Genomic DNA, 26,550 nt, shown 5'->3' on the forward strand with positions numbered 1-26,550 from the left:
CAAACTCCACTTCTTCCGTCGGGAAGTATCCGAGATACTCTTGGCTTCTCTTCGTGCAATCCTGTGAATAATGTCCTTCTTCTCCACATGAGTAGCATGCATTGGAGAAAAATTTGGTCAGGCCTTGTCCATCAGGGTCTTCAATATTTTCGTTCATCACCGGTCCTTCTAGAATTTTCTTCTTGAGGGTTTCCTTCACTGCATCTTTCTGCTGCTTGACAACTTATTGCACCTTGGGGTAAATGTGACACTGAGCTGGGTAGTGGGTGGTTCCTTCACAAAGGAAACAAGTCACCTGACTACTTGGGCACTCCTCAGCTGGGTGATTTTCTTCACAATGAGTGCATCCATCCTTGTGTTCTTCCTGGGTGTGTCCTATTGCTCCACAGATCTTGCATGCACAAGTCTTCTCCTTCGGATTATCATAGCACTTCCGAATGAGACGAGATCTTAACAGAGTGTTCTTGAATTCGTCCCAAGTTTCTGCTCCACTAAATCCTTGTATGGCATGGTGCATTTTCCACCAGATAGCAGCACCTTGGGTAAAGTACTGGAGAGCGTGTTCCACTTCATACTTCCTTGGGATCAAGTTGCTCCCGAAGTGGTTCTCCATGTTCTGAATCCATATTTCAGCCTCCAGCTGGGTCATTGGTCCAGAGACTACAAGTCCAGCTTCATACTCCATCTGGTAGGGTTGAGGTTTTGGGGATGAGACGGGTAAGAGAGGGAGGGAGATACACACAATACAAACAATATTTTTGAGAATAGGTTTTAGTTGTGGCCATCGGAAAACACACACCAATGACGGCTCACAAATCATCGTAACTATCATGGGTATATAACAGGGGTTTGGACTTCTAATGGTCATATAATTATTCGAACACTTCAGGGTCTTTGAGCTCTTCGGGTCTTGAGAGTCTTCTGTTGGTGTAGCTTCAATTCTTCAAACGCGTGGTGAAATCCTCTTTATTTTGAAGTAGAACTCCGTTGATTCTTCATGAGGTCAAAGGGGAAAGGGGATTGTATAACTAGTGGAGGTGAGAGAGAATATTTTATGAAATCAGAAGAGATGAGAAGTAAAAGGTGTTATTGAAGAATTTTTAGAGAGATCCTATCCTAAGAAATTTCCAGTTTCTAGGGTCACGTCCTACAGTGAACATGTGCTCTGATACCATTTCTGTAGCGACCCGACACAAGACGAGTCAAGCCTCTGTGTTTCTGTGCCATCCCTGGATCAGTATGCTGACACACACAGTACATCAATGTATATATCAAAGTGCAATCACATGTAAAATAGCGTAAAACTGATATATACCTTAAATATCTCAGCGGAAGCGGTCAAGGGAGTGGAGTCCCAATAAACACCAACGGCAAGTTGAGTGTAGACCGTAACCCTGAATCGTACTCTTACTCGTCGAAGAAAAATATCTGCAACATAAGACGTTGCAGCCGTGTAGGTCAGCATATTGAATATGCCGGCAAGTCACATAAGAGAGGGGTGAAAAGTAATCATCTATACTAAATGCATATATGGCAAGTGGGTCTATAAGTTTTTAGCGTAAAACAAATTTTCTCCTACAACAAGAGAGGGCTAAAAGCAAAATGTTACTACATTGTTGGTTGTTAGCGAGATGGTTCCGCCAACCAGATCTCGTACCCGAGTTGTCAATAATTACCCTCATCAAATATATTTAATGGTGTTGAGAAATCCAGATAACTTCAGTTCCTTTGGCTCAAGTTGTCCATGACCGTGGACACGGCTAATCGATTAGGTTTGAGTACTCTGTAGAGTTTTGCACACGTTCCCCACAAGATTTGATCGCCTCCGTGTATGTCCTCGCATTTCAGGATGTTTGAAGACCGGATGATCAAAACATGGTCTTTCAATGGGTCCCTCTGAATCCCTGTCGGTGCCCATCCATTCCTACCGTTCTTCTACATCTGCTAGCACCGCCTGTCCAGAGTCACCGCGTTGTCCAACCAAGCCAGAGCCCATAATGACTTGTGGCTGTGCAGGTAAGCCTTGGGTCTTGAAAATATCCGTCCGTCTCTTTGAGCCTGGGTGAAGCTTTTCGCAGGATGTCATGGCCTCTCCAACATCCCGGGTCATCCACTGGGTTCTCCACGGAGCCGATCAACCGTCCTTCACCCAGAGTTGCATTGCGTCCGAGGTCTTGAAAATCTTGTCTTAACCGGTCTTGATTATTTAATCAACCTCGCATCACTCGTGTTATGCACTCAACCGAAATCCTGTCTACTCAAGCATAGCAATATGAAATTTGTCGTCCCGGGGCCAAGTATCGGGGTTGTTGTGTGCCTACCACATGATACTACAATCTATACTAAAATTTCCAAGTACCTAAGCAGCATGCAATTGGGCATAGGATGGTAGAACTACGATGCGTAAGACATAGGTGATAGTATGATCAAAATGACTTGCCTGGTATTACTTGATGAAGATAGTCGCTCTCAAAATCCTGATAATTCTACTCGCCACACTCCGAGCAATCTATCATAAACAAATAGCATTCAATAAACATTCATGCCAAAAAGGAAGAACCAAGAGAACATAAGAACAAATCATGTCTTGGTGCAAAATAACAACGTACTAAGGTTTAATAAAAGGGTCCTAAGTGTGTTGTAAAGTGAAGGTGCATGAATGAGATCAAAAGAGTTAATGGACGAGGAACTATTGCTATATAAGCTCGACTTGCATACACTATGGGAGATGATCAAAAATATTGGGAGAACAACATGAATGTTGTTTGACAAATAGTATAACACATAAGAATTTATTTGTAGAAAGAATTTCTTGAAATGGAGCACTACAACGCAAGTTATAGCGAATTGAAGTATGAATTGAATTTGCATTCAAAAGGTCAAGAGAAGTTGAACCGAAGTACGATGGTTACGTAAAAAAATATATGACATGAGTGTTTAGGGGTAAAAGGAATCAATTGAAAAGGTGGTACGATTTGCAAGATAAGATCAAATGAATGTTCGAATACATATTTGAATCGCTCAAATTTGTAAGGGTCAAAGGTCGAAACTAATGATGCTACTGGATATAGGAGATCAATATGAGCGTGTAGAAGAAAAGAATTACTAGATTTGAACTAGCGGATCAAAAGATACAAATACGTCAATATAACATTGAATCGGCTTAAAACGATGTGAACACTTTTGGGCACTAATAGATAAATCTGATTTGATCAAAATTATAAGTTGAAAAGCTAAAACTAATGATACAAACAGGAAGATTACTTCGATACGAATCCGACGCAATTGGATTCATCTAAAACGGAGCTACGGATAAAAAGATATGATCAAAAGAAGTTTGAATATGAATATGAACAAATTTCGAAATTTGAAAATTTCAAAAAAAGTTGATATGATAGGTTCATCGGATAGGTGGGATCAATACGAAACTCTAGGCGTTGGTTTCATCTAATTTGGATATACGAGTAAAAAGTTATGGCTATTTGAAAAATTCAGGGCCAAGCTGTTTTACGGAAGAAAAGTGCTATGTCTAAAAGAATTCTAGTACTAATGTGTAAATACGAAGACTAATTAATATATCTAATTACTCTACCGTATACTAGTGTAGGAATACTAGTCTAGAAATAATAAACTATGAGAGTATAAAAAAATACGAAGAGAAATACCTTTAGAATGCAGAGTAAGAATTAATTCCAATGAGGAGACGACTTCGAGAAATCCCGCCGAAGAGAAGAAAAAATATTTTTATTTAATAAATCTAGTTAAACCAAAAGATTGATTAACCCGAAATAGATGATTTTTGGATGCTCCTATGGGTCTATACTTATAGGTGGAAGGGAGGTCTAATGGTCCATAGATAAGCAATGTGGGACTAAACCTATATGTAGTGTACGGAAAGTAGAAAAAAAAGAGGGACAAAGGTGTCTCATGGGCCAAAGGAATCGGCCGGCCACATGAGTAGTACGGCCAGGCGCGGCCTTTGTTTTGTTTTTTTTTTGCGAACGAACAATTTTTTTTAAAACAGAGAACAAAAACGTATAAACGAAAAGGAGAGAACATTTTATATAGGCATATTATATATCAAAATTTTCAGAATAAATTTTTTCTAAAACATGAACATATCTTCAAAACCAAAAAAAATACTTTAAAAAAAATACTTTTTTTGCAATAACTTTAAAATGAAAAGGAATTTGAATTTCAAATAAATTGCAAATACTTAAAATTTGAATCAAGACATTGTCTGTGATTTTGGAGGGTCATTTTCCTCCTCTCGTTTGATTTTTTTAATCATAGGGTTTTGAAAATATTCAAACTCAAAATTGAAAAGGGATTCAAAATAGAAAAGTTTGGGAAAGTCATTTTATTCCCTCTCATTTTTTTGAGAAGTTTCAAATTCCACTCAAGTTTCAATCACTCAAACAAACAAACAATCAATCTAATAATTATATTAACTGGGATGTTACAAAACCAGAATAACCGTCTAGAAAGCAAAAATGTGTATGTTTGTATAGTTTTTCTAGCATTTTATCAATAAAAGCTAGAGGGTAATGATCTTTCCTAGTATCCTTATTTAATTTCCTAAAATCAATTGCAATTATATATCCTGTAACAATTCTTTGTGGGATCAATTCATTTTTATCATTAGGAACAACGGTAATACCTCCCTTTTTTGGGACACAATGGACGGGATTAACCTATCTACTATCAGCAATAGGATAAATTATACTTGCCTCGAGAAGCTTTAGTATTTCATTTCTTACCACTTCTTTCATTTTAGGATTTAACCGTCGTTGGTGATCAACAACTGGTTTAGCATCAGGCTCCATATTAATTAGTGCTCACATAGAGTGGGACTAATGCCCTTAAGATCATCAAGAGTATATCAAATAGCAGCACAGTGCTTCCTCAAAGTTTTCGATAATCTCTTTTCTTCATGCTTGAATGGTTAGCACTAATAATGACAAGATATATCTCCTTTTCATCTAGATAAGCATACTTCAGAGTATCAGGTAATTGTTTAAGCTCAAACACGGGATCACCCTTGGGTGGAGGAGGATCCCCAAGTATTTCAACAAACAGGTTGTGTTTCAAAATAGGCTGCTGATCAAAGAAAATCTTATCTATTTCATACCTTTCATTCATATGCATATCATTTTCATGGTCTAGAAAATATTGTTCTAAGGGATCAGTAGGAGGCATAGCAATAGAAGCAAGACCAGTATTTTCATCTTTACTAGGCAATTCGTTGTCATAGGGTTGTCTATGAAATTTAGAGAAACTGAACTCTTGAGATACATCCCCAAAATTTATAGTAACTGTTTCTTTCTCATAATCAATATTAGCATTAACAATATTCAAGAAGGGTCTACCAAATATAATGGGACACAAATCATCTTGTGGGGAACCAAGAACAAGAAAATCAGTAGGATACTTTATTTTCCCACACAAGACGTCAACATCTCTAACAATCCCAATTGGTGCTATAGTATCTCTATAAGCGAGCTTGATGGTCACATCAATATCTTTTAATTCAGTTGGTGCAATATCATTCATAATTTCTTGGTATAAGGTAAAGGGAATTGCACTCACACTAGCACCCACATCACGTAAGCCATGTGTCGGCGAAAGGATCGACACCTATGGGGGCCTGAACGGTCCCCTTTTTCTGGTTTGGTGGGGAGAGGGGTCGCGGCAAGAGCAGAACTAACAGTCAGGGCCTGGCAAGATCGTTTTTACCCAGGTTCGGGCCGCGTTGTGCATAAAACCCTACTGTGCATGTGTTCAATTATTTGTTTTAGTTTATTGTAGATCTGTCCCTCTTACGGCCTTTCGATTGGTCAAAAAGCCAAAAAGTCCCTTCTAATGAGCCTTGGGCCTCCTTTTATAGGCGAAGGGGTCACCATAGTGGCTCAGAGGGTGAACGGTGGGTTCACGAGTGGAACAATGGGACCGCCTGCCACAGTGTTACTGTGACGCATTAAATGCTTCTATAGGTTTCCTGTCCTTGTCAAGGGGAGTTGGACACGTACCCACACGTGGCAACGTCGAGGTGTTGCGCTGGCGTGTGAACAAACGCGTGGTCCATGCATCGGCAGTGGCGTGTTCGTTGGTGGAAGCGATCACATGACGCGAAGGTGCCCTGGGCCTACGCCTCTCTTCGGGCCTTCTTTTCCTCCCCGGTAGGGTTACCTTGCCGGGGGCTCTTCTTGTACCTCTCGACAGGGAGGTGATGGCATGCCGAGGCCTTGCCAATTTTTCCAGCAAGCCATGAGTCCTTCTTCCTTGGTGGGAGGGTCTCGCCTTGGAAGTGTCTTCCTTCCTGACGGGGAGCTCCCTGCCGGGGCCTCTTCTTCAATCCCAGCAAGCGGGCGCTTGCCGAGGGCTTGTAGTCTGCGCTTGGTGGGCTTCCGAGCCTTGCTTCTGCTCTATGCTCCAGCGATGCGCCTTCCCACCGTGGAGGGGGCTGCCGGTGTCCATGCACTAGTCCAGGGTACTGGAGACCCCAGTCTTTAGTGCACCAACAGGAGCCGCCGGGCCTGGGCCACACACGCATGTGAGCCGTTGTTCGGCCAGGCCCAAAGCGGTGCGTGGACTCGGAGGCGCCGGGCTTATCGGAATCGAGTCGTTGCAGGCTTTATTTCCCCACGTCGTGCATTGGACACGCGAAGTGGAAGGGTGTGCGACGTGCGCGTGATGGCCCCCTTTATTCCCTGGAAACGCTTCCGCCATGCGTAGAGCATGTGCAATGGCGGTCGGGTAAGTGGCGATCGTGGCCTCAAAAGCCACGGGCGTGGATGGGCCCGCCCTGCATGCATTGGCGCATCAGGGCGGTTCCATGTTCCGCTCGTGTCTTGAGGGTGATTGGGCAAGAGGGGCGGCGGATTCCGGAGCAAGGAGGGTGGCCTCCGAGCTTTTCCCTATAAATTAGGGTGTTTGCGCGGAGGTTTTGCCCATCCATCTCACTCTCGAAGCCTTCAGCGCCTGTCGCCTTGTCTCTCTTGCTTCTTTTCATCTTTCCCGGTGGCACCCATCCCTAACCATGGTTAGGGAAAGGGGCCGGCCTCCGTTGGCCACCAGGGCAGAAAGGGGATCTTGCTCAGATCATGCCACGACTTCTGAGGCCGCAGCCAGCGACAACCCCATTGACCCTGGCGGGAGAGGCTCGAGGGGCCGAGGACGCTGAGGACGTGGTCGAGGGAGGCGGAGCGCTACTCCAGCGTCTCCACCTTCTCCTGGGCTTGTCCCGACAGGAACTCACGTCGAAAGGACCCCACTGGAGTTTCTTGTCCAGTTGCGAGGACGCACCAGGACCCGGATGCAACTTCCCCGCGCCTTGGCCAGGGCGATGGAGGAAGAGAAGCCCCCGATGCTTTGGCTACGGGTACATGGCTGCGGCAATGGTGCCGTACCGGGGCCGTAGAGCATCCGGGGCCCCGTCTCCTGTTCCTTGGCCGTGGGTGGAAGAGCTTCTCTTGTGCCCACAATCTCTAGGATGGGCACATTCGCCGCTTCAAGATGACAGCAAACAACCTGCTCTCCATCAAGATATACGGGAGCTAAGGTGCGCGTCTCGGCTGCTGCAAAGAGAGCTCGAGTGGGATTGGTAGTCCTTCCTCATCTGGGCGCGACTAGGAAGGGTCGGGTGGTAGCGATATCGGGGGTGGGTCAAATCCCCGGAAGGTTAAGTCTGTGTATGAGGATCTAACCTTGAACTGACCACCGGATGCACCATCACCGTCAGCCCGCGGCTCACCCCGTCCTGAGCCGAGACCCGCACCTCGGAAGAGCCAATACTCCCTTGTCTTCTCGACAACTCCCGGAGTTCGGATCCATCTTCTGTCCTGGCCCCGTTCTCCTCTACACAATGCTGGTTCAGGAGGAACCAGCCTGGGTCGCGCAGAGGGCCTTGCCTCCTTTTTACCTTCTTAGGATTCGCACCCTTAGCATAGGTCGTCCTTCGTAAAAAAGACAGTCTTTAGGTTAGGATAACAATGCTTTGTAGGTGGAATCAAATGTATCCAGACGAATGAATGAATAGATGTATCCTTTATTCGGCTCTCATTTTGTATGGTTATTCTCTTGTACTTTCCGGATGGTCGCCGGCTTGACTTATCCTGTCGCAAGTACTTAGAGGAACGGATCCTCAAAAACCCAACAGAGGAGGTCATCACCGGCAAGACTCCTTGTCGCACTTAGTGCAATCATGTAAATCGTCGAGCGCGGCTCGAGGCGAAGTACGGTGCTACATAGCCGCCCGAAACGTTGAACGAGTTCTAAACACGATGAGGGCGCTCTGTGGCCGCTCAAGTCATTGAACAGGTCGAAACGAAGTCGGAGTGCACTGATCTTAGCAAGGTCCATCTGCACACGAGGTTTTCATACAAAAGTCGAAACTTCGAAAGGATACAACTAGTCTACCTAGAGTCTGCAATAGGTTTTCCTCTGTACTTATCTTGCGCGTCGCGGCATTCTTAGCCGCAACGTCTGGAGGTGCTACCGGGGAGGAATGCCTTGCACCCCCGGCAAGCTAGCGTTGCCCCCAGCGGCCTCCTTGCCGACGAGGTTTTCGTTGATAGCTCTTGGCCACACTGAAGGAAAGAGGCGCGTCGGGGCGCAACACTTTCTCATCTCTTTTGCAAGAGGTTTGCTGGTGGAGCCCCCGAGCGCATCTTCCCGGCGTCACAATGCTCCAAGGAGAAATGCGAGGCGGAGGGCGCGTAAAGGGGCGGTTCGGGGCCTCAAACGCGTCCTCGACGACCATGCAGACTCTGAAGATGTGTGACGGTCGAAATAAGCGTCGGAGGCCTGGCTGAAGCCCCTGTCACGCCCTCGACAGTGCAACACCCTGAATTTAAATCATGCACAACCCCGGTATTGGCCAAGTAATTGTTTCACACCTTTACTTTCTCAAACCTTTTCAACTCTCACGCAATACATGAGCGTGAGCCATGGTTATAGCACTATAGATGGTGTGGAATGTAGTGGAGGTTGCAAGACAAAAAAGGAGAAGATAGTCACATTAACTAGGCATATCAATGAGCTGTGGAGATGCTCATCAATAGATATCAATGTGAATGAGTAGGGATTGCCATACAATTGATGCACTAGAGCTATGAGTATGTGAAAGCTCTTAAAGAAAACTAGTGGGTGTGCATCCAACTTGCTTGCTCACGAAGACCTAAGGCAATTTTGAGGAAGCCTATCATTGGAATATGCAAGCCAAGTTTTATAATGAAAATTTCCCACTAGCTATATGGTGGTGACAAAACGAGAGACTCTCAATCATGAAGATCATGGTGCTTAATATGCACAAGTGTGGAAAAAGTGGTAGCATTGTCCCTTCTCTCTTTTTCTCTCTCTTTTTTTGGTGGGCTCTTTGGCATCTTTTTTTTATTTTGCTGGGCTTCTTTGGCCTCTTTTACTTCCTCACATGGGAGAATGCTCCATTAATGATGATCATCACACTTTCAACTCAAAACTTAGAGTAACGATGACTCTATATGGAATGCCTTCGGTAGTGTACCGTGGCAATGATCTAGCATGGCATAGACATCAATGGAAACATCATGCTAGCTATCTTACGATCATGCAATGGCAATGTAGACGTGGTGGCACATGTCATGGTGGTAGTTGCATGGCAATATATCTCGGAATGACTTTGAAAAAGCCATAGTAGGTAGGTATGGTGGCTGTTTTGAGGGAGGCTAATGGTGGGTTTTTTGCACCGGCGAAAGTTGCACGACACTAAGAAGATAGTGATGGTGGAAGGTGAAAGTGCATCTAAACCATGGACTCAACATTAGTCATGAAGAACTCATATACTTGTTGAAAAAGTTTTATTAGTAATCAAAACAAAGCCTTCAACGCATACTCCTAGGGGAAGGGTTGGTAGGTATAAACCATCACGCGATCCCGACCTCCACGCAAAGGATGACAATCAATATACTAATCATGCTCAGATTTCATCACAGAGCGGTTCACCATACGTGCATGCTACAGGAATCACTAACTTAAACACAAGTATTTCTAGATCCACAACACCTTACTAGCATGACTTCAATATTACCATAACCACAACTCAAAACTAATTGAGATGAACCAAACTTCTCTAACTATTCAATGCACATGAAGGTGGAAGTTTTCGTATCCATTTGGATAACTACACCTTTTGAGACTACTTTCAAAGCATAGATCAACTACCAAGCCATGCACCGCTGTGCTCTAAAATATATAAGTGAAGCACACAGAGCAAAAGTATCTAGCTCAAAAGATATAAGTGAAGCACATGTGAGCTGAATTGTATACCAAAAGATATAAGTGAAGCTCGACAAAATCACGGTGTGTGCATGTCTCTCTCTCTAGGTGTGCAGCAAGGATGATTGTGACACAACAAAAATAAAAGACTCCTACGATACAGGACGCTTCAAGCAAAAACACATAACATGTGGTGAATAAAAATATAGCCCCAAGTAACGTTACAGAGGGATTGAAGACGAGAGAGGGGATGCCTTCCCGGGGCATCCCCAAGCTTAGGATTTTACGATATCCTTGAATCTCTTGGGGTGCCTTGGGCATCCCCAAGCTTGGTCTCTTTCCACTCTTTATCTCTTTGTCCATAATAACTTCACCCAAAACTTGAAAACTTCACAACACGAAACTTAAACAGAAACTCGTGATAACATTAGTACAAGAAAGCAAACCACCACTTCCTTATGTACTGTAGCAACCTTAAATTATACTTGTGCTAATGTTGTGTTACTGTACTTTAATCTTCCATGGCTAAAACCCCCCGATACTATCCATAGTTTCATCAAAATAAGCAACCAACACAACAAAAACGGAATCTGTTAACAGCAGACCAGTCTGTAGCAATCTGTATATTTCGTATACCTCTGGTCTTCAAAAATTCTGAAAAATTACGACAGCCTGAAGAATTTTCGTATAAATCAGCATAAAAAAGAATCAACTCAAAAGCTCTTACGGAAAAAAATGAAAATTATTTTCGTGAGCAGAAAGTTTCTGTCTTTTCCAGCATGACCAAACGATCATCCCCAAGACTAATCATAACGGTTTTGCTTGGCACAAACGCAAAAAGAAACACAAAAACACAATCATAACAGAATTATGAAAGTGTGGAAAACACAAAACAGAAATAAAAATGATAGATTCGTTGGGTTGCCTCCCAACAAGCGCTTTTGTTTAACGCCCTTAGCTAGGCGAAAGTGATGGAATCACGTATAGTCATCTTTGGTGCTCAAACCATAGGTAGCCCTCATCATAGATTCATAAGGCAATCTTATTTTCTTTCTAGGAAAGTGCTCCATGCCCTTATTTAAAGGAAATTGAAATCTAATATTCCCTTCCTTCATATCGATGATAACACCAATAGTCCTTAGGAAAGGTCTACCAAGAATAATGGGACATGAAGGATTGCAATCTATGTCAAGTACAATGAAATCCACGGGTACATAGTTCTTATTTGCAACAATAAGAACATCATCGATCCTTCCCATGGGTTTCTTGACAGTATAATCCGCAAGATGAAAACTAAGATAACACTCTTCGATCTCATGAAAACCAAGAATATCACAAAAAGACTTTGGAATCGCGGAAACACTAGCACCCAAATCACACAAAGCATTGCACTCATAGTTTTTGATCTTGAGTTTGATAGTAGGTTCCCACTCATCATGAAGTTTTCTAGGTATAAAGACTTCTAGTTCGAGCTTCTCTCCAAGAGATTTCATCATAGCATCTACGATATGCGCGGTAAAGCCTTTGCTTTGGCTATAAGCATGTGGAGAGTTTGCAATGGATTGCATCAAAGAAATGCATTCAAACAAGGAGCAATTATCATAATTGAATTCCTTGAAATCCAAAGTGGGAGTTTCATTAGTACCCAAAATTTTGACTTGTTCTACTCCACTCTCCACACCTTTATCATCAGGATAGGTGGACTCCGAATCATTGGGGCATTTTTCAACTAAAGTGGATTCATATCCAGCCCCTCCATAAGTAAGTTTGACACGCAAAAACAAAGATTCAAGAGGAGACACACCAAGCACTTTAAGATCTTCGTGATTTGCATCACTAGAACGCACCCTTTTAAACCATTCATGTCTAGCGCGAATTTGGGCGGTTCTTTCTTTGCTCTCATTCATGGAGATACACATAGCTTTCAAAGTTTCATCCAAGTTGACCTTGGGAGGAGCGCATCTAACTTTCAAAGCATCAATATCACAAGACATCCTATCAACGCTCTTAGCCAAATCGTCTATTTTGAGTAGTTTTTCCTCTATGGACGCATTGAAAATCTTTTGAGAGTTGATGAACTCTTTGATATTACTCTCTAAATCAGAGGGTAATTTGTTGTGACTTCCAAAAGTGTTGTTGTAGGAATTGCCATATTTGTTAGAGGAGTTACAAGGAAAAGGCCTAGGAACATAGTTTCCTCTAAAAGCATTATTGTTGCCAAAATTGTTCCTACCAACAAAATTCACGTCCAAACTAGCGTTGCTACTCTCAATCAAAGAAGATAGTGGAAAGTCATTAGGATCTACGGTAGCGTTTCTACTAGCAACCAAATTCATCAACTCGTCCATCTTAGCACTAAGCGAGTTAATCTCTTCTATAGCGTGCACCTTTTTGCTAGCTGGCGACCTTTCAGTGTGCCACTGAGAGTAGTTGGTCATGATATTGTCTAGGAGTTTTGTAGCGTCTCCTAACGTAATTTCCATGAACGTTCCACCAGAGGCGGAGTCAAAGATATTGCGAGAAGAGAAATTCAAGCCAGCGTAGAAGATTTGTATAATCATCCACAAACTCAAGCCATGAGCGGGACAATTTCTAATCATAAGCTTCATCCTCTCCCAAGATTGTGCAACGTGTTCATGATCAAGTTGCTTGAAATTCATGATATCGTTACGTAAGGAGATGATCTTAGCCGACGGAAAATACTTGGATATGTAAGCATCTTTGCACCTATCCCAAGAATCGATACTATTTTTAGGCAAAGAAGAAAACCAAGTTTTTGCGCGATCTCGCAACGAGAAAGGAAAAGAGTTTCAACTTAATCATGTCATTATCCACATCTCTTTTCTTTTGCATATCACAAAGCTCAATGAAGGTATTGAGATGGGATGCGACATATTCACTAGGAAGGCCAGAGAATTTCTCTTTCATAACAAGATTCAGCAAAGCTGCGTTGATTTCATACGATTCCGCACTAGTGGCGGGAGCAATCGGAGTACTAACAAAATCATTATTATTAGTGCTCGAGAAGTCGCAAAATTTGGTGTTTTCAGACATGATGACTTCAACAACCAAACAAGCACACAAGCAAGCAAGAAAACCGACAAAGGCAAAAGAAAACAGCGAAGGCGAAAGGCGAATGAAAACGGAAAATGTGAAGTGGGGGAGAGGAAAACGAGAGGCAACTCGCAACAAAAGTAAATGCAAGAGAAGAGTTTGTGAGACCTACTTGGATAGATCTTGATTTCTCCTCCCTGGCAACGGCGCCAGAAATAGGCGTGTTGACGGGAGATTACTCTTGTCTTGATCTCCTCAGCAAGCGATCCTCCTCCCTGGCAACGGCGCCAGAAATACTTCTGCTACTGCAACAAAAGACCTTCCAATGGCGCCAGAAATAGGCACGTCGACGGGAGAATATTTGGCTTGATCCTTGTGCTGCGGCTACGCCTTAAGGGACTTCCTAGGCAAGTATGCAAAGGATTTCCCCCGTGGCCTTGGAGCCTTGCGTTGGTGTTCCCTCGAAGCGGAAAGGGTGATGTAGCATAGCGGTAGTAAGTATTTCCCTCAGTTTGAGAACCAAGGTATCAATCCAGTGGAGGAGTATCTCAAGATCCTGCACAAACACTAAAGCTTGCTCCCAACGCTATGAAGGGGTTGTCAATCCCTTATAGACTGTTTGCCAAGTGAGAACTGAAAGCAACAATGTAACAAAGCAAAGTAAAAGCGGAGGTGTAAACGATGGATGTGAATAGACCCGAGGGCCATAGTGTTTACTAGTGGCTTCTCTCATGAAAGCAAGTAGGTGGTGGGTGAACAAATTACTGTCGAGCAATTGATAGAACCGCGCAAAGTCGTGACGATATCTATGCTATGATTATTTCTATAGGCATCACGTCCAAAACAAGTAGACCGATACTATCTGGATCTACTACTATTACTCCACACGTCGACCGCTATCCATCATGCATCTAGTGTATTAAGTCCATAAGAACAGAGTAACGCCTTAAGCAAGATGACATGATGTAGAGGGATAATCTCAAACCAATGATAAAAACCCCATCTTTTTACCCTTGATGGCAACTACTTGATGTGTGCCTTGCTGCCCCTACTGTCACTAGGAAAGGTCACCACATGGCAGAACCCAAAACCAAGCACTTCTCCCATTGGAAGAATCAGAGATCTAGTTGGCCAAACAAAACCCAAGACTCGAAGAGACTTACAAGGATATCAAATCATGCATATAAGAAATCAGCAAAGACTCAAATATATATCATAGATAATCTGATCATAAATCCACAATTCATCGGATCTCGACAAACACACCGCCAAAGAAGATTATATTGGATAGATCTCCATGAAGATCAGGGAGAACTTTGTATTGAAGATCCAAGAGAGAGAAGAAGCCATCTAGCTACTAACTACGGACCCGTAGGTCTGAAGTGAAATACTCAGGAGTCATTGGAGGGGCGATGATGATGATGAAGAAGCCCTCCAACTCCAAAGTCCCCTCCGACAGGGCGCCGGGAAGGATCTCCAGATGAAATCTCGCGGAAACGAAAGCTTGTGGCGGCGGAAAAGTATTTTTGAGGCTCCCCTGATGTTTTGCAGAATATTTGGGAATTTATAGGCCAAAGACCTAGGTCAGGGGGCGGCCAGGGAGGCCACAAGCCTGCCCACCGCCGCCTCCCCTGGTGTCGGAGTGGGGGCTTGTGGGCTCCCTAGAGCCCACGTGGCCTGGCCCAAAGGCCCGCCGATCTTCCTTTCGGGAAAAAATCATTTCGGGGGTTTTCTTCCGTTTGGACTCTGTTCCAAAATCAGATCTGAAAAGAGTAAAAAACACGGAAAAAAACAGGAACTGGCACTTGGCACTGAATTAATAAGTTAGTCCCAGAAAAGATATAAAAGGTACATAAAACAACCAAAGAAGACAAGATAACAACGTGAAACCATAAAAAATTATAGATACGTTTGAGACGTATCACTTGCCAACCTTCAAACCATCCCAAGACCTTGCCCTTTCCATCTTGAGCCAATCCCAATAATCTTTTCCCTGGGAATGTTCCTCTTTCCATTAAAGGACTAACCCTGTTGCCTTGGGTTCTGAAGCAACCCACATTTCTATCATTCCAAAAATTCTCAAATAATTCTCATAAATTTCTTGGGTCATATCTTCCTCGGATATGTCAAAATACTTCCTTGCCATGTTCAAAAGTATTCCTCAAATATTCCCTTTCCGATTCTGCCCTAGCTGTCGAGTTGTGATGGAAGTACCCTTTATATGTGCTTGCTTGCTCTCAAAATTTGTGGGCACTCTTTCCTATCCATAGCATTTGCCTCATGCCAAAATTCAACCTCATTTGGCTAGTAAATATTTCTTGGCAAATTTCCAAAGTTTCTAATCCAGAGGAAGCTTTGTGAAGCAAGTGCTAGATAAGTGTATTCAAATGATTTGAAAATTTTCCATGATCTCAATATGCTCAAATCATGCCTCTCCACCAAATGTGAGCATCACTCCTTCAACCATGTGACCACAACATCCAATTTTGGCTTCTGGTCATATCTTCCAGTTGTGAAGCAACTATATTTTATATTGGTTCATAATTGGTGGGAATTTAACACAGCATTCTCCTACTCATATGATCTATCTCCACCAAATTTGGGTTCATGTCATCTATCCAATAATTATCTAGAATTTTCCTAAAACTCTGTCCAGCAGGATGCTGTGTGAAGGACGTACCACTTGGGTTTATCCAGATGGTATGAAATATATACAATGTCTTCATATGCCTAAATAGCTAGCCTCCTCCAAATTTCAGCCCCACATCTGTTGATAGGTGAGTGCCACATCAAAATCTGTGTTCTGGACCAGATTGGTTAGTTGCAAAGCAACTATATTGAATCTTGGTCCTTTGCTTCTCAAACTTCCCAGGATTGTAGTCCTTCCTAACCCAAACCTCCGAGACATCAACTTTGGTTCCTATCACCTTCTTGTTGATCACATTGAGGTGCCCAAGTTTGCTGCAGAAACCTTCCAGTGAATCCCCCCATCCATTCTTAGCTCCTTTTGGTGATTTGGCTCCTCAGAAGGACCCCTCCTTGGAAGGACTCTTTGCTAGACATCGTGTTGCATGCCAGGGTGCACCGCGCGCGCCAGTTCACGTGGTGACCACACCTTTGGCATGCCATGTGCACGTTCTGTGCATTGGGGCCCTCGGGGTTGTCGGTTTTCTCCTCTCCCTCGAGGCCTAGACATGCCGAGCAGCTTCCCTATGTTGTATCCTTCCTCCTGGACCCCTCTCCCCCTCCGGATTGTTCCTTGCTGCACCGCGACGAGCTTCGCCCCTGTTCTGCCTGTGACCACCGTTGTCCTCTTACGTTGCGAGCTCTCCCGAAGCCACCTCCTCCTTCTCCTGGCCCCTGGAGGCCCTACCAACATCTCGTCTCCTACCGCGTGCCTCGGAGCGTCAGTGTGGCGATAAGGATGCCACGATGGCCGAGCTCGTCCGCTCGCCCTGGCCGGCTATAAAAGCCGCGACCTAGAGCCTCCCAGGCATCCCGAGCCACCCTACCTCTTTCTCTCCCTCCCAGCAGCGTCCCCGTCCACTCTCTCGAGCCGAGGAACTCCCTTGTCCCCTAATTGTCGCCATGGACACCGTCGAGCCCCTCCTAAATTAGCGCAATACTGAGCCTCTCTCTCCTTCTCCTCACTACCAGAGAAATCACCCGAGCCCCCTAGATCTTCCCCGCCCTTCCCCTCCTTCTATAGTGCACTGTGGCGACATGCCCGAGCTTCGCCCGAGCCGCCGTCTGTTGTGGGTCAAGCCGCCACCCTTCCATAACCCTTCGGCACACGTGCTATGCGGGGACATGTGCGGCTCGGTCCCACGAGCTCGCTGGTGGTCAGAGCGCGGCGAATGGTGGCCGGAGCCACCGGGGGCCATCGCCGATGTCGAGCCCCTCCCCTGATCTCTATTTTGTTGGGAGGAGGGAGGAGGAAGAAGAAGGAGGCAAGAGGAGAGAGAAAGGGACCCGATAGGTGGGCCCCGACCCCACGTGTCGGTGAGAGAAGGCCCGCCAGCGTGGATAAGTGGAGGCACCCTCCTACGAAGCCGTCTCTCTTCAGAGAAGGCATATTCTTGAAAATGCGCTTTCGCCCTCTGCCCAGCCGCACTGCTGAGGGACCCGGTTATGAACATTTTTATCCCAGATAAGTCCCTCACACCAGAACTGTTATATCTTTTCATCCGTTTCTCCGATCGAGGTGATTCCAAAGCCCACGTATTTGTCTCGTCGAGCCCGTCATGTTGGTATTATTTTCACTATGTGTTCACACGGTGGAAATGACCATTTTGCCCTTGCCTCTAAACAGCTCATCTAAGAGAGAACTGTGTCCGACAATCAATTCCGCGGACTCTCCGCACTTCTTCGCGATGGTTCCTTCACCCCGAGGAAAGCCACAACCCTCATTTGCATAATTGCATTGCAATATCATAGTTAACCAATTATTTTAATCGCAAGTATACTTATTTATAGTCTGGATTAGATTATGCAATGTTTGAATAAACTCTTGAATAGGTGACTATCATATTGAGTACGGGATTGTTAATAACTAGTATTTCACCCACTAGTTGATGCCATGACATTGGAGATTACTGTCTATGACTACTTTGGGTTTCATCTGGTAGTTTATGAAAAGATAGCAGTGTCTTGAGCTTATTGGTTATTGGATTACTATGATATCGGAGTGTCAGCTATGATAGAAATATTATTCGGGGATAAGATACTTATTTGGTTGATCTAGAGTCACCTGTCTGGGCTTATCCGTGCAGCGACATTTGCCGGTATGGGACAGCCTTGACTTGGTCTGATTGCATGCTCTTTCACCGGTACCTCCAAAGAGGGATGGTTATGCACGACTGCTACCCTGATCAGGTAGGCAGTGATAACCTTGTGAGCCAGTTGATTGTTTGACCCGGGAGTCCCCGTTTGGGACAGTTTAGTTTGGCCACGACGGTGACACGTGCCATGAGGACACAGGGGCCACCCAGGGCAGGACTCCGGGGGAGGATGAATGCCGGTGGTACGATGGGAGAGTCAAGGATCAGGCAGGTTTCGTTGGAGCAATGCTGGTCCACCCGAATGGGATCTCGAGGTCAGTCCATGATGTGGATAAAGTGTGCAACCTGTGCAGAATGTAAAATCTATTCGAATTGTCGTGTACATGGTATTGGACAGCCCGTCCAGACCTCAGTAGGTGGTCAACCGTAACTGTGATATTAATCATGGAAGAACTCGTCTAAGTATGATAGCAGTCGGGCATTGTGCCGATGAAAAGTCTTGAGGATATTCGCTGAAGATTCTTGGTGAGATCACGAGTTGGTCACCAGAGTACGGTGAGAGTAGCCTGGTACAGTTATTTTCAACTACCACTTCAGTGATGATAAATCTTTAGCTAACCTTGGTTGCTATGATGTTGTCTTGCCTTAATGCTGATGTTTGTTGTGAGTTTGCGAGTACATTCAAAGCACGCACCTGGCGTGTCATGCCAGTTTGCAGGTCATGTCATGATTGCTTGCTTGTCGAGGATTCCAAGTTGCGAGCTAGGATGCGCGTTCCAGCCAGAGTACCTACGGAGTGGAGTTCATCACAACCGTCGTTGTTCCGCTGCTAGTGTAGGATTTACCGTATGCAGGTGTAGTATCGCTGTAATCCAAGTACCCTTGTAACCCTTTTTACATAGTAATAAAGAGCTGATTTGTTCTATGCCAACGGTGTCATATTCCAGAAGACTTGTCCCTCGGCTGGAATACGGGGCGTTCCGGAGCCTGGGTGCCACGAACAGCAGCGCGGGCGTTCCAAGGAGGTGTGTCGGCCACGCGATGCAGAGCTCGGGGCTTCCGCTCCTTCCACCCGCGCTCGCATAGCACCCATGGAGGTGCTATGTGCTCTCGCGCGCGAGTAGAGCAGCCACTGCCTCCTCCCACTCTAGGAGGATGCTGCGGCGAACTGAGATCCATGGAGCCGTCGAACGTCTCGTCGGATCGGGACGGCGCTGACGCCGGCCTGCTTCCAGCGACCTCCCCTACCCGGTGCGCCAAAGATGTTGGCGAAAAGATCTACACCTATGGGGCCCTCAACGGTGCCCTTTTGCTGGTTTGGTGGGGAGAGGGGTCGTGACAAGAGAAGAACTAATAGTCAGGGCCCGACAAGATCGTTTTTACCCAGGTTCATGCCGCGTTGTGTGTAAAACCCTACTCCTGCATGTGTTCAATTATTTGTTTTAGTTTACTGCAGATCTGTCCCTCTTACGACCGTTCGATTGGTCAAAAAGCCAAAATGTCCCTTCTACCGAGCCTCGGGCCTCCTTTTATAGGCGAAGGGGTCACAACAGTGGCTCAAAGGGTGAACGGTGGGTTCACGAGTGGAACAATGGCGATCGCCTGCCATAGTGTTACTGTGGCACATTAAATGCTTCTACAGGCTTCCTGTCCTTGTCAAGGGGAGTTGGACACGTACCCCCACGTGGCAACATCGGGGTGTTGCGCTGGCGTGTGAGTGGACGCGTGGTCCATGCATCGGCAGTGGCGTGTTCGTTGGTGGAAGCGATCACATGATGCAAAGGCGCCTTGGGCCCGCGCCTCTCTTTGGGCCTTCTTTTCCTCCCCTGCAGGGTTACCCTTGCCAGGGGATCTTCTTGTACCTCTCGGCAAGGAGGTGATGGCCTACCGAGGCCTTGCCAATCTTTCCGGCAAGCATGGCTTGCCGAGGCTCAGTCCTTCTTCCTCAGCGGGAGGGTCTCGCCTTGGCGGTGTCTTCCTTCCCGGCGGGGAGCTCCCTGCCGGGGCCTCTGCTTAAATCCCAGCAAGCGGGCGCTTCCCGGGGGCTTGTAGTCTGCGCTTGGTGGGCTTCCGAGCCTTGCTTACGCTTTATGCTCCAGCAATGCGTCTTGCCGCTATGGAGCGGACTGCCGGTGTCCGCGCACTAGTCCGGGGTACTGGAGACCCCAGTCTTTAGTGCGTCGACTCCATGATAACAATGATCTCCTATTTTAATAGAAACAACAGGCACACTAACAATAGGTCTATGTTTACCTTTAGTATCAGGTCTAGCAATTCTAGCAGCTTTATCACAGAAATGAATGACATGCCCATCTATATTATCAACAAAGAGATCTTTAACCATAGTAATATTAGGTTCAACTTTAATTTGTTTACGAGGTATATTTGTTCTTGTACAACTATTACGAACCACAGTTAAAGCTTTAGCATGTTACTTTATTCTAACGGGAAAGGGTGGTTTCTCAATATAAGCACTAGGAATAACAAGATCAGCATTATGAATAATAGTTTCTTCTTCAACTTTAATAGATTCAACTACTTTAACTTCAATGGGAGGATGATACTTAAGCCACTTCTCCTTGGGGAGATCAACATGAGTAGCAAAAGATTCACAGATTGAAGCTACTACCTCAGAGTCAAGTCCATATTTAGTGCTAAAATCACGAAAAGCATCGGTGTCTATAAAGGATTTAACACAATCAAACTTAAGGCTTATACCTGACTCCTTACCTTCTCGAGTTCCCAATCTTCAGAGTTGCGTTTAATTATTTCCAATAAGTCCCATTTGAAATCAATATCATTCTTCATAGAGGAACCAACACAAGAAGTATTGAGCATGGATTGATCATTACGAGAGAGCCGAGCATAAAAATTATGAATAATGATTTCTCTTGGGAGCTCATGATTGGGGCATGAATATAACATTGACTTAAGCCTCCCCCAAGATTCAACGATTCTTTCTCCTTCACGAGGCCAAAAATTATAAATATAATTCCGATCACGATGAACAAGATGCATAGGATAAAACTTTTGATGAAATTCCAATTTCAATCGGTTGTAGTTCCATGATCCAATATCATCACATAGCCTATCCCACATCAATGCCTTCTCCTTCAAAGATAAAAGAAAGACCTTCTTCTTGACATCATCCTCGGGCAGACCTGCAAGCTTAAATAGTCCACAAACTTCATCCACATAGATTAGATGCAAATCAGGATGTAGTGTTCCATCTCCTGCATAAGGATAGCTAGCAGTTTTTCTATCATACCCGAAGGAATTTCAGAATAAATATTCTCAGTAGGTGCAGAAGGTTGAGGAGCATCTCTTTGTGCTTCTGGACGGGGTGAATATACCCCGAACAAGCCCCTCAAAGGATTATTTTCCATAGTGACAAGTGAAAGTAAATTTCAGCACAATATATAATTTATTTCCTAACCAAGTTCCACTCACCAAAGGTGCTTCACTCCACGACAACAACGCCATAAAAGAGTCTTGATGACCCACAAGCATAGGGGATCCATTGTAGTCCTTTTGATAAGTAAGAGTGTCGAACCAACGAGGAGAAGAAGGAAATGACAAGCAGTTTTCAGTAAGGTATTCTTTGTAAGCACTAAAATTATCGGTAAGAGATAATTTTGTGATAAGGTAATTTGTAACGGGTAGCAAGTAACGAGTGTAACAGAGGTGCAGCAAGGTGGCCCAATCCTTTTTTAGCAAAGGACAAGCCCGGACAAACTCTTTTATAAAGAAAAGCGCTCCCGAGGAGACATGGGAATTTCTGTCAAGCTAGTTTTCATCATGCTCATATGATTCGCGTTCGTTACTTCCATAATTTGATATGTGGGTGGACCAGTGCTTGGGTGATCCCTTACTTGGACAAACATCCCACTTATGATTAACCTCTATCACAAGCATCCGCAACTATGAAAGAAGAATTAAGATAAATCTAAACATAGCATGAAACATATGGATCCAAATCAACCCCTTACGAAGCAACGCATAAACTAGGGTTTAAGCTTCTGTCACTCTAGCAACCCATCATCTACTTATTACTTCCCAACGCCTTCCCCTAGGACCAAATAATGGTGAAGTGTCATATAGTCGACATTCACATGACACCACTAGAGGAGAGACAACATACATCTCATCAAAATATCGAATGGATACCAAATTCACATGATTACTTGTAGCAAGACTTATCCCATGTCCACAGGAACAAACGTAACTACTAACAAAGCTTATTGATGTTCATAATCAGAGGAGTATTATTAATCATTAAGGATTTGAACATATGATCTTCCACCAAGTAAACCAACTAGGATCAACTACAAGGAGTAATCAACACTACTAGCAACCCCGAGGTACCAATCTGAGGTTTCAGACAAAGATCAGACACAAGAGATGGACTAGAGTTTGGAGAGGAGATGGTGATGATGAAGATGTTGATGGAGATTGACCCCCTCTCAATGAGAGGATCATTGGTGATGACGGTGGCTTCGATTTCCCCCTCCGGGAGGGAAGTTTCCCCGACAGAATAGCTTCGTCGGAGCTCTAGATTGTTTTTGTCGAAGTTCCGCCTCGATACGGAGGCGCTTCATCCCAAAAGCTCTCTCCTGATTTTTTCCAGGTCAAACCGCTTCATATAGGAGATGATGGGCACCGGAGGCCTGCCAGGGGGCCCACAAGCCTGCAGGGCGCAGCTAGGGGGTAGGCCACGCCCCCCGGCTTGTGACCTTCTCGTGGGTCCCCTCTGGTATTTCTTCCGCCCAATATTTTTTATATATTCCAAAACAATTCTCTGTAACTTTTCAGTACTTCTGGAGTTGTGTAGAATAGGTCTCTTAGATTTGCTCCTTTTCTAGTCCAGAATTCCAACTTCCAGCATTCTCCTCTTCACTTAAACCTTGTAAAATAAGAGAGAAAAGGCATAAGTATTGTACCATAATATATATTAACAGCCCATAATGCAATAAATATCGATATAAAAGCATGATGAAAAATGGACGTATCCGACGCCCCCTTCTCTAGGGTTTCCTCAAACCGAATACACATGGGCCTTGGGAGGACGGGCGCCCAGCCCACCAGGGGCTGGTGTGCATCCTCTCTCATCCCATGAGGCCCCCGGGTGGGTGAACCCCCCTCCCTATCGGTGAACACTCTAAAATCTTTCCAGGATTCCCGGTAAAAACTCGGTAAAACTCAGAACCTTTCCGGAACCTGAATTTCACTTTCTATATATAATTATTTACCCCTGGATCATTACGAAGCTCCTCGTCACATTCGAGATTTCATCCAAGACAACAAACAACATTCGGTCACCAATTTATTGATGTCTATTATGTAAATTTATTCTTGTAGACGTTAGTGGGCCTCCAAGTGTAGAGTTTTGTAGGACAACAACAAATTTCCCTCAAGTGGATGACCTAAGGTTTATCGATCCATGGGAGGTGTAGGATGAAGATAGTCTCTCTCAAACAACCCTGCAATCAAATACAAGAAATCTCTTGTGTCTCTAACACACCCAATACAATGGCAAATGGTACAGGTGCACTAGTTCTGTGAAGAGATGGTGAGAAAAGTGTAGCATGGATAGTATAAATAGATTTTAATAATGTGAATAAATAAAAATAGCAAGGTAACAAGTAGTAAACAACGAGCAAAACTTTATATAAATGCTTGAAAATAAGGCCTAGGGTTCAAACTTTTACTAGTGTAACCTGTCAATAATGCTAAATAATATAATCATATGATCATCCCTCAACGTGCAACAAATAATCACTCCAAAGTTGATATCTAGCGGAGAATATTAGTTGCAAGTAGTAGAACCACCTCAAAGTTATTCTTTCCAATCAATCCATTGAGCTATTTCTATAAGTGTCACAAACATTCCTAGAGTTCGTACTAGAATAACACCTATGATACATATCAATCAACCATAATGTCACCTAGGTACTCCAGTGCCATCTCAAGTATCCGTGGGTTAATTATTTGACATGCATCAAACAATTCCAGATTCATCACATTCAATCCAACACAAAGAAAATCAAAGAGTACCCAAAGATTTGTATCGAAGAAAGTAGGACAAGAGTGTATCAACCCCTATGCATAGATTATTGTCACCACAGGAATCCGGAAGTTGAGTACCAAGACATACATCAAGTGATCTCAAATATTATTTTCAATCCAACATAACAAAATCTCAAGGGAAAAATTCAATTCATCACATCAAGATAGTAAGGGACAAACATCAAATGATCCAACTATATTAACAAAGCACATGATACATTAAGATCTTGACATCTGAAGAACAAGGGAGAGAGAGATCAAACACATAGCTACTGGTACATACCCTCAGCCCTGAGGGTCAAGTACTACCTCCTTGTCATGGACACCGCCCGGTTGATGAAGATGGCCACTGGTGATGATTTCCCCCTGTAGCAGGGTATCGGAATGGTTCTAGATGGGGTTTTCTTTTATGCACAGAGTTGTGACGGCGGAACGGAAGTTCTGGGTTAACTTTCGGGGGTTTATGGATTTATAGGATTTTTCAGCGTAGGAATCACGTGAGCCGACTCAAATGTGATTTTCAAAAATATGAAATGTAGAATCTTGTTGCTTGAATCTTGGCCAATCCTATTCCTTTCCTTGCATCAAGGGGTTTCTCCTCACAATCCTTTAGCAAATGCATCTTTGAAATTTTCTGAAATATTTTTGGATGTAATCATTAGTTCAATGAGACATATGTTGTTATTAATTACCAAAACCACCTCAGGGGGCAATTGTGCTTCTAATGTATTCCTCAAACAATCAGAGGAAAAGAGCTCTTTGTGAACTCGACCATGTATTCCACGTGGCACAAGCGAACTCATGGACAAATACACCCATAACTTTTGGTGAGGAGGACCAGCCGGGAATTTGTTCTAACTTAACACCAGCCGCCGTAGTCCTCAACCCCATTATAGATGTCTTTAAACTATGCAAGGTACTAATGGATGGAGGCAACGGGTTAAACCTCATTTATGAGGATACCTTGGAAAAATGCAGTTTGACAAATCTCACATCGAACATAGCAGCACAACCTTTCGAGGGATTATCTCCAGAAGAGAAGCACGATGTACATGACGAGTTTCTCTCGACGTGGTATTTGGTACCTACAAGAACTATAGGTGCCAAGAACTCGTTTTCCCTATCGCACCCTTTCGCATCTGTTCACGCTCTTTTGGGATGTGAGTCCTTCACTAGATTCCATGCCCTATCGCATTATGGGTACATGAAGCTCAAAATGCATGGGCCTAATGGTGTCATAAAACTCACAAGTGACCCAGACAGAGCTCTTCGGGCCGAAAACAAAACTGCAATGCTCGCCCTTGAGGCACTTTCCGAAGCCCTTGCAGTGAAGGAATTAACCAAATTATGGTCAGTGGTCGATAAGTAGGATGTAACCCTAAGCAAGAGGCCCAAGTCCACATCCTTCAAAACAGTTGACGAAACTTTCAAATTTCAAGTGCATCCAACGTACCCCAACAAAACATCGTCCATTGGAGCACAGCTGGATCATGCGGTCGACAAAGCATTGTGCACATTCTTACGAGAAAATTGGGATGTATTTTCTTGGCACCCTTCAAACATTCCAGGAATCCCATGAAGACCGTCCGAGCATAGCTTGAGTATAATCGCCGGCTTTAAGCCCATCAAACTGATGCTACGTTGCTTCTCCGAACCCAAGCGTTAGGCCATGGGTACCGAACTAGAAAAATTTCTCGAAGCCGGATTCATCCGAGATATCAAACACCCCGAGTGGTTCGCAAATTTGGTCATGGTACCAAAGAAGGATAAATCCTGGAGGTTATGCGTCGATTTCAAAGACCTAAATAAAGCCTACCCTAAGGATCCATTTCCCTTATCATGCATAGACCAAATCATTGATGCCACCACCAGACATGACACATTATGCTTCCTCGATGCCTACTCCAGATACCTTCAATAAATATGAAGGAATCCGATTAGGTTGCAACCGCTTTTATCACTCCCTATGGGCCATTCTACTTTAACACAATGCCTTTCGGGTTAAATAACGCAGGCGCCACATATCAATGCATGATTCAGACATACTTAGAAAAGTAAATCGGCAAGACAGTCAAGCATATGTGGACGACGTGGTCATTAAAACTAAACATGTCAGCCAGATAGTAACGAACTTCAACAAACCTTTGACAATCTCTGGGAATATGATATACGGCTCAATCCGGACAAATTTGTCTTTGGTATTCCCGTGGGTAAATGACACGTCTCGCACGTATCTATAATTTTTGATTGTTCCATGCTATTATATTATATGTTTTGGATGTTTTATATGCATTTATATGTTGTTTTATATTATTTTTGGGACTAACCTATTAATCTAGAGCCTAGTGCCAGTTTCTGTTTTTGCCACATTTTTGAAAATTGCAGATAAGGAATA

The sequence above is a fragment of the Hordeum vulgare genome, chromosome 4H, assembly GCF_904849725.1.
Source record: "Hordeum vulgare subsp. vulgare chromosome 4H, MorexV3_pseudomolecules_assembly, whole genome shotgun sequence".
NCBI lineage: Eukaryota > Viridiplantae > Streptophyta > Magnoliopsida > Poales > Poaceae > Hordeum > Hordeum vulgare.